We start from the raw sequence: 10,128 nt of genomic DNA on the forward strand, positions 1-10,128 counted from the left end.
CGATTGTATATGACAGCCAATGGAAGGCTTTCCTTCATGTTGCACACCAATTGAAGCCAATACTTGTCTATGAAAAGTTAAACATCCTTATTGTCTCATTGGCTAGCCATTCAGGTCTCTTTCCACGTGCTACCATTTCCCTAAATGTATGCACAGCAGACGGCAGCCATCTCGACTCATGAATCACCACCCTGTCTGTTGGGTTAAAATAACGACAGACAGGTAGTGAGTGTCATCTGGGAGGCATCTCCCGAACATGTGTTGGGGAGTCCCTTTTATTGAATATTACAGCATTGCCACATATGTGCTTGTTGCTGATTGGTTAACACAAATGCACAAATCACCTGTCCTTGATTAAATTCCTCCCAACGTCTGAGGGTGTGTACACACTCCAGTTTGCTTTGCGTCCAGTGCACTCTCATTGCGGTTTTGTAAAGTGGCACCTATGCCAACAACAACAGCAGCATTTATTCTGTACCTATTCTGATGTTTCCTCTGTAACCAGCTAATGGCAGTTGTAGTTCAACAACATCTTCAGGGCCAAAGGTGCCAAAGGTCTACCACTCCTGATCCACCCCAACAACGGCGGGTCTTGGGGTCTCAAAATTCAGCAGCACCTTGTGCAACACCAAGATTCAGCACCCCCTACCTCTCATGCTCCATTCTAAAGCATAGCTGTGGCGTCCTGACCCTGGCGGCAAGGCTCTGCGCCCAGCCTGACTCCTAGGAGCTGAGGTCCCTTCTCTCCCCCGCCCCCAATAAAATATTGGAGGCCAGTTGATGCACATTGCCAGTCTAATGATGTTTGTGCACTGCGTCATGTGATTGATTGTGTGTGGCGGGGCTGACCTGCCCCCTCATATTTTATTCAAGTTGGCATCCTTGGCACCCAAACCAGTTGTGCTCCCCTCAATCCACCTCTTACCACCGTGGTTGTAATAGCACTGTGACAGGCAGGCAGTGGAATTTCATCAGTAGATGCTTTCCCCATTATTACACCCCATAGAGTGAATAAAAATATTGAGGGGAGGGGTGTCAGGTAATCCCACCCCACATTATCAATCACATAACATGGTGCGCACAAACACTATTTGAATGACAAACCTAGACAGCATCTTAAAAAGCGGAGACATCACCTTGCCGACAAAGATCCGTATAGTTAAAGCTATGGTTTTCCCAGTAGTGATGTATGGAAGTGAGAGCTGGACCATAAAGAAGGCTGATCGCTGAAGAAGTGATGCTTTTGAATTATGGTGCTGGAGGAGACTCTTGAGAGTCCCATGGACTGCAAGAAGGTCAAACCTCTCCATTCTTAAGGAAATCAGCCCTGAGTGCTCACTGGAAGGACAGATCCTGAAGCTGAGGCTCCAATACTTTGGCCACCTCATGAGAAGAGAAGACTCCCTGGAAAAGACCCTGATGTTGGGAAAGATGGAGGGCACGAGGAGAAGGGGACGACAGAGGACGAGATGGTTGGACAGTGTTCTCGAAGCTACCAGCATGAGTTTGACCAAACTGCGGGAGGCAGGAGACAGGAGTGCCTGGCGTGCTCTGGTCTATGGAGTCACGAAGAGTCAGACACGACTAAACGACTAAACAACAACAACAAGCCCATGACATGTTGAATTTCTACCTGCCGTGCTGCTGTTGCCAACGCAGGAGCCCTGGCAAGAAGCGAAGGGGAAGAAGTGAAAGCGCTGCGGAGCCGTCGTCGGAGGGCGGGAAGGGGCCGCGTCGCAACCATTTCTTCGACGGTGGCGCCTCCCCCGCCTTGTCCACACGGGCTCTTCCCGCCTCTTTCCTTGCAGCCGCGCCTGCCGAAGGCGTCGCTAAAGAGCATCTGCCCGAGAACAGGAAGGAGCCTCCCTCAAAGCTGCCGAGGCGGCGGCGGCGGCGACGAAAGTAGGCAGCCTACGAGCAAGTGGCGCTCTCTGGACCTCGCCAGGAAGCGGAACGGAGCCCCGCGGGGGGACGCAGCTGGACCGGTTTCTTCTCCCGCGCGCGGAGCTGAGCGAGGTGATGGGGCTGCTGCTGTTGCAGGGGCGATGCTTTCTCCCCCCTTGCCGGGAAGGGAAGATTTAGGTTGAGATGAAGCCTCCAGTGAATGGAAATGTCCGCGCCTGGCACTTCCATGGGGTGGAGAGGAATGGGGTTAAAACGCCGTGCGCGCGTTTCAAAAGATCAAGAGAAATCAGAAGGTTGCGTTTCGCAGGGCAGCAGAGTCCGGACTTTGGTGTATTCGGCTTGCTAGGCTTATAGGACGTATGAAAGGGGCCGGTATCGCTGTGGGCAGGATTGCTACATTGCCTGGGGTTGGACTAGATGACCCTGGAGGTCCCTTTTCAGCTCTACGGGATTTCTGTGAGGGGTGCAAGTGAAAGGAGCGGCTGAATACCATGCGGTGCCAAAGAGAAAGTCTGACCGCTCCGCGCGTTTGTTTGTGTGTGAGAGATAAAGCAGAAATACAGACAAAATTGGGGAAACAAGTCCCTCCACACGTTTTTTCCCCATTCGGTTTTGTGAGATGCACAAGATGTTACGATCTTTCTTTTGCCAGGATGTTGGCTGTAGTCCAGATTCTTCGCTGGGTTCCCAGTGCTTCGGTTCTGCCAGGAAAAAGAGGTCTTTCTCTTGAAAGACCCATCATCATGTTAAGGCCAAGGTCTACAACTTACGGCTGGAAGTTAATAGCCACATGCTGTCTTTTACTAACCAGCTGTGAAGTCCAGCCCCACCATTATGGTGAAACATTATCATACAAAGTTAGTAACATGGTCAAGCCATGTAACTCAGGGATTTTTGTAATGTTGATTTTAAAATAATAGTTTCTGTCTTCTGATACAATCGTAACATGTGAGGAAAGGGTAGGATTTGTCCTGTAAGATGCTTATTTTCATCTTCTAAGAGACCTTTGTACAAAAAAGGATTAGTTTTTCAAGACATCCTGTGGCAGCTTAAATATGAAGTGTGATAACCAAACGTTTGTCGTATTCAGAGGTGGCCCACTGAAATCATTTCACATTGAAGTAACTAAGAACTGCTTTCATTCACTATTCAGTGAATGTTTGGGATACATTACTTCTCAATAGCTCTCTTCAATACAATCTGTGATTTCTTTCTTGGGTGACTAAAGCGTTAACATGCTTCAACAACTTCCCTTAATATTAAGTCATGAAAATGCCTGTAAAATTCTCACGGAACTAGGAACGCCCATTTTTTCTTCCTCCTGGGGCAAGAAAGTGATCCCTGAAATCAAAACACATAAAAAATATATCCAGTTTAAAAAAGCCTCATAGCTGAAATTTTAATTAATATTTCATATGCCATTCTATCCTCATGTTTACATTGATTTTTCTTCTATTATGTTCTCCCGCCATATTATTCCAGTGGAAATACTGCTGAAGACAGAAAGGGTGAGAGATGCAGGCAGAGAAACATTCCATGATTTCCATATGCTAACCATTTGTATTTTATACAGGGATGTAATTTCAAAATGATATCTAACAGTTTATGCAGAAAGAATGACATATTTAATATCTGCAATATAACCTCTCCATACAGTGGAGGAAGAAATGGATTTGATGTGGAGTCCTGGATAACCATTTGCCCCTTCACTCACACTGATCCATGTAAGATGCAGAATTCTGCATGAGGGATGCTGCAGTTGCCCGATTAATTTTTCACCTTTAAGATGCAATATTCATTAATAGTATTAATATTAATATACCTAACCTTTTACCTTAAGGTTTCTAGAATAGTAGATGAATTGAGAAAATGATTTACTCAAAGGTATCTTCTGAGTAGACATACATAGGACCGTGTCTGTCAAATGAGTATTTTCCAGTATGTGCAGGACTGCTGCTTTACAATGCAATCCTATGCATTTCACTAAAAAGCAATCAAGCTCAGTGATGTTTAATCTCATGTGAATTTATAAAGGAATGCAACCTTAATCTTCATAGGTAAGAGTTCTATCCAATGTTAGCCCTACTCAAAGCAGAGCCATTCAAATTAATGGGCATGATTAACATAGGTTCATTATTTTCAATGGGTCTACCCTACTTAGTCTTGTCTCAGTTGAATGCAACCTTAAGAGTCTACATCAGTTACACATTAGGCTTATACTACAGATGGAATTTGTTGTGTCAGTTCACATTTTGCAATACTGGCAAAAAATATCAGTGGTTTCCAATTCGCTAAGTCCTGTGGACTCCCTGTTTTTCCAAAGGCAAGACAGGGACCCCCTTTCTTTGAAAATGTTGATACCTCTAGGGTAGTTTTTGCTATGTGAATGGGGCGCAGATTCCCCCGGGTCCACGGACCACTAATTAGGAACCACTGATCTATATAATAGAAGAGCAAAACACTTGATATTTATCCTTTTTTCTTTTGGTTGAATGCTTTGTTTGAATTGAATTAATAGGGGTGAAAGTCTTCATCTTGTTTAATGGTTAGCAGAAGTGTATTTGATTTGTGGTCACAGAGTCTGGTGTAGTTTCTTATTGAACTTGGTTATAGGAAAACCCGAGACCTTGGTTATTGGAAAACATATAAATGATTTATTTTAAAGAAATAAGTCCGTGCAGCTTTCAAATCAAATCCTACAGGGAGGAGGGTGATTAGTAGGAAAAGAAATACCGGTAATTTTATCCATCTTTTCATCTTGATTCTGCAACTCCTCATTACATCAGCAAAATCTATCGACTTTTTTCTTAGGGTTAGTGGGTGTAATGAAAGCTACCATGTCAAGGGTCATGTTATAACATGTTGGAGTTTTGTCTTCTTGTAAGTCAGCTTGGCCTTGCTTGTTAAGGCTTTACTAAACCACATTATTTGTTTGTATAGTACTATGCCAACACACTCTTAGAATAGGAAAACTGAATAATTAGACACACTCATTTGGATTGATTTCTATTTGTGAACTGCCAAAACCAGCATGCAGGCATCTCCAATGAAAATGAAGATTAACAATGAGTTTGAACCTTAATTAACAATATCAACAAAAATTAGAATTGAGGGTCACCAGAAATGAACTCAAAGGTGTTGTTTGACAGACATATCTAACTATAAAATTATATCAGGGTTTTTTTTAATATAAAAAACCCAGATTAATAAATATTTTAGCTGATTGGTTGCCTGTCACCCAAAGGTCTCCAAGCAACTAATATTAAAGAAAAAGACGTGCAAATACATCATACGATAAAAAAGGGGGAAATCATATAACATGTTAATATTTCATTCAACATATGGGAAAACAAAAGCAACAAACCAGCCCCCTACATAGCAATAAAAAAACCATTTGCAATATTGAAACAAAAAAACAAGGCAATACTCCCAACCACTAATCAGCAGATAGACAAAAACTCAACCCTCTTCCCTAGCCCAAATGACAATTCACATGGAGTCAACTCCCCCACTAGTTACCAGTTCATTTCTGGGCCCAGTTCAAGGTGCTCACTCCACCCAGAAGGAAGGTTGCTCCCTGCAAATTAAAGGCAAGTGGGTCCAGGGTCTTCCGGGATGGACTGGCACCTCTCACCTTCCTTCAGGGGGAAGCAAAGCCAAGCAAAGCAGGGAGCTGGTGGCAGAAGTTTTACCTGTTTGGCCATTGTTCTGGCTACTCCTCTCCTGCTGCTGCTTGGGGTTCTTCCATCAATGAATCTTGGCAATCAAGGTTTGTTGACGGTACTGTTACATATCTTGACACCCCCTACTCCCCATCACAGCTTAAGTTTCTTGGGTTTTCTGAGGGCGGGGGATGATTACTAAATCTGTTTACATCTGTGGTGTAGATCTGCGCTAATAGCAGAGAGTGGTAATGGTTGATAAGTGATGATACAGCGATTGCAGTTACAGCAAGATTCTTTTATGCCATTAAAGTGTAGTATCTTGGAACACGTATTTCTCCATTACCTTTGTGTAAGTTTCCCACAATGGAGCATCTCCACAAATTGGGTTTTTTAAATGATAACAATAGCTTCCATTGCCAAATAGCTGCACCTCTCCCTCTGACCCAGTTCAGATATAATGTCAAACCATAGTTTAGTTTAATAAGAATGAGTTGCAGTGACTACAGGTGTTCCCACTCTCTTCCCCTCTCTTCCCCTGCATGCGCACAAGTTAAATGCACACAAGTAGCGGGCTTTCTGTACATACATCTGAAGTCATCTTGTAAACTAAAGTTGCCATAGGATGGCATTTGGAAAAGTGAAAAAATGCCAGTGTTTTTAGTTTAATTATAACCTAACCAGCCTTTAACAGCACCTCCTTTAAAGGCTATTTCTATAAGGGCAGAACAGAAGAATATGCTGGAGCTAATATATGGGCTTCATTTATATGTGAATCCTAGTTGTATAAACTCACTGCGTATCATCAACGTAGTCCCATGCCAAAAGAAGTCTCTTCATAAGGAACTCTGGTTTAACCACCCCTTTAATTATGTCAGTGTTTTAATGTCACTGTGCTCCTTTGGATAGATGTATATCAAGTTTTAACATTCCTTTTCCAGAATGGGTGGGAGAGAAAGAAGCCAAAACATCTCAGAATTGTTCTGCCCATCTGCTTACAACTTGTCTGTACTAGCAGCAGAGAACTTCCTCATTTGTGAAGGAATAGAATAATTAATCATTTGGCTTTTTCTTTTTCCTTTTCCTTTGTCTTAATAGGCTAAAGAACACACAAGCCACCATGTGGGGAACCCTCCAATCCATTTTAGGAGGTGTAAACAAACACTCAACCAGCATTGGGAAGATATGGCTCACTGTCCTCTTCATCTTCCGTGTCATGATCCTTGTGGTGGCTGCAGAAAACGTCTGGGGAGACGAACAGTCGGATTTCACTTGTAACACTCTACAACCTGGGTGCAAAAATACCTGCTATGATGATTATTTCCCAGTTTCTCATATTAGACTTTGGGCTCTCCAGCTTATCTTTGTGTCTACCCCAGCCCTTCTGGTGGCAATGCATGTTGCCTACAGAAGGCACGAGAAGAAACGGAAATACCGACACGGGGAGAAAATTGACCTTGAAAGTTTGAAAACCCAGAAGTTCCACATCGAAGGAGCCTTATGGTGGACATACACCAGCAGCCTCTTCTTCCGAATTATCTTCGAAGCGACTTTCATGTACATATTTTATCACATGTATGATGGGTACCGTATGCCTCGTGTAGTGAAATGCACTGATTTTCCTTGCCCAAATACAGTAGATTGCTTTATTTCTCGTCCCACTGAGAAAACTGTATTTACTATTTTCATGCTGGCTGTGTCAGGCATTTGCATGCTCCTAAATGTACTTGAGTTGTCTTATTTGATACTAAAGTCTTGCATGAAGAAGTCTCAGCCCAAGAAGCCACTGCCCAATCATTAGATGTTTGTATGTCATGTATCTGTTTTGCATTGCTTAAAAGCTCATCTGTTTTTAATTAAACTATAGTAAATTACACACCTTCTAAATAGTGGGAGTCCATCTTATTTAACCCACAGTTCAGGAATTCTTTTGTCAGTACAGGCTGATAATACCCAAATACATCTAGTTACAATTGTGCAAAAGGCTAGTATTTTGATGATTAAACAGCTCTTTTTTTGCTCCTTTGGGCGAGAAGAGCGCACAGCCTCAAACATCATGATTCTTTGTCAGATGTTTTATTCTCAGGACTCAGGATGAGTAACAATTATTTCCCTAATTACTTTACCCCCTCAACTTACTGCAGTTAGTTTTAGCTACGATTTACAAACCTGGTTTATTCAGATAAATCATGATTTGAAGTTGGCATGTTTAGACAAACCATAGTTAAAACCAACCACAGTTTGTCCCAGTCTAAATTTAACAACAGACCATGGTTAGTTGAAAACAATACTGAATGCTTCCAATTTCCTTCCAGAGGAGGAGAGCAAACTCAAGGCTCACTCACTTCCATAATCAGAGGCAGCCTGCCTCCTCTGAATACCATTTGTGGGGGAACAGTGGGACATGCAGGGCTACATAAGCCTTTAGTCTGATACAGGAGAGTTTTTCTCATTTGCTCTTACACAGCACACTAAACCACAGTTTAGCCATGTTAAGTCTGCAAACTCTTGAACATGCCACTCTTGAACATGCTGACTGCCTTACCCTGACTGCCTTACATAATCCTTACCAGGGTTTAATGGGACTTGAAGCTCTAAAAATCATATATTTAATATGCATTTCCCTTTGTTAAGATGTAAATGCCATCAAATTGCTCGGTAACAGTTTTGATCACCACGCTCGGTATAAGTTTTGGTGGACTAGAGTGTGCTTCAGATGCACACAGTTCCATGCCTCTGATGAAATGGACTCGTCTGTGAAAACCTGTGGTATGATAAAGTCTGTTAGTCTTTAATGTGCTATAATATTCTTGGTTTTTATTAATTTGGTGGCAATAGAACTGGGCATACCACATAAGAGCTGCCTATGTGAATAAATTGTGGAGAAACTATAGTTGAGTTCTGCCACTACTTTGTTACTATTTAAAATGTGCCTTTCACTTGATGTAGGAAGAAAGCCAATTCTGTCCTTTAAAAAGTTCTGAATATATATATATATATATATATATGCTTTCGTAGATTTTCACGGGTACAGGAATGCAGGTTTTGGTGTCTTCGGGTGTCTTCCCGTGTAAGAGTTGGGGTGTCTAGGCGACGTTTCGACGAGGTCTCACTCGTCATCTTCAGGCTGGTGCTTTCGGCTTCTTGTTACTGGAACAGAGCTCTGTTCCAGTAACAAGAAGCCGAAAGCACCAGCCTGAAGATGACGAGTGAGACCTCGTCGAAACGTCGCCTAGACACCCCAACTCTTACACGGGAAGACACCCGAAGACACCAAAACCTGCATATATATATATATATATATATATATATATATATATATATATATATATATAGTGACACCGTTTTGGAGGAAATTATTGTACTGCTTTTATGAGCAGTTTCAGGAAAGCACAAAGATATATCAGGATTAGCTAGAACAAGTAATTCTGTCTCCCTGAGAACATCCTTAATCCAACTATGACAAACAGGAACTTTGGTGTGTTTCATGCTTCTGCTTGTTGAATGCGTAATTGAATGATTGACTGCCAAAAGAACATTCTGCTATTCAATGGTCAGTATTACAAAATATATTATTTGTATGAATGACACTTTTTTCCTAATTATCCTGTACTCAAAATAAATCACATTTGTCATGCCTTAAGTTTTGTTACTTGAAGGGTTTATGGGTACGCTATGTTTATACCAAAAGTGAGTGGAAAATATAGTGCCACTTGTAACAGTGCAAAATGCCTGCAGATATGGACATTTCAAATTTATAAATAGGTCACTAGTTTTGTAAATAGTTCAAACGAATTGCTTAAACAGTCTCATTATTACAAGAGACAAATGTGGTCACCCCATACTATCTCATGCATATTCTCACACACAGGCGCTCTGCTCAGCTGGTGCGTGGCCAATGCTGCCTTTTGCTCATCAAATGATGACTGAGGAGTGGGCAGTTGACATTCCCTTCAGAGTTTTGGGCTTTGTACACCCCAGCAAGGTCTTGAGGGGCTCGAAAAAATTGCTGGGGTGGGTGGATCAGTGGGCTTTGCCTTCATTTTTTTAAGTATTTAAAGCACAGAAAAGGTATCATAGGGCATGTTTACCCCCTAACCCTGCCTCACTGTGCCTCAGTATCACATAAACTGTTAACTTATGTGACCTTCATGATCAGCATGTATAGCACACCAGGTGTTAAGTACTGGGGAAATATAGATCAATGGAACTGGCAAGGGCATGCAACCAAATATTTGAGCTGCCCCAGTTGCTATAAGCTAAATAGCTTAGTTAGTTAGACCAATGCTCCATTTAGTCTTGTATCATCTACTCTGTCGGGGAGAAGTTCTCCAGGTGCTTAGGCCCCCTAAGTAATTTGAAACTGGAGATGCCAAGAACTAAGCGCAAGACTCCCATAAAGTCCTGGACCCAGTAAGTTTTAGAAATTAATCAAGCCTCCTGAACCCCTGGGTCGAGGCTGGCTTCCTCTTGAAGTAATCGCCTGGGAGATGAGCCATTAAGAAAGAACAAAGGGAAAGATGATGGGCCATTCCATCGGTAATGGCTGCTTCCCTCTGAC

The 10,128-nt window shown here is 42.4% G+C and overlaps 1 pseudogene across 1 annotated transcript; it reads left to right on the plus strand.

Annotated features, from left to right (window-relative positions):
* Positions 1-1,853: 1,853 nt before the first annotated feature.
* LOC308589863 (gap junction beta-2 protein pseudogene) lies at positions 1,854-7,454 on the plus strand (annotated as a pseudogene). Its single transcript, XR_014013520.1, has 2 exons — positions 1,854-2,016; positions 6,666-7,454. The product of XR_014013520.1 is annotated as a gap junction beta-2 protein pseudogene (transcript).
* The last annotated feature ends 2,674 nt before the right edge of the window (positions 7,455-10,128 follow it).

The sequence above is a fragment of the Podarcis bocagei genome (assembly GCF_964188305.1).
Source record: "Podarcis bocagei genome assembly, chromosome: 6".
NCBI classification, from domain to species: Eukaryota; Metazoa; Chordata; class Lepidosauria; order Squamata; family Lacertidae; genus Podarcis; species Podarcis bocagei.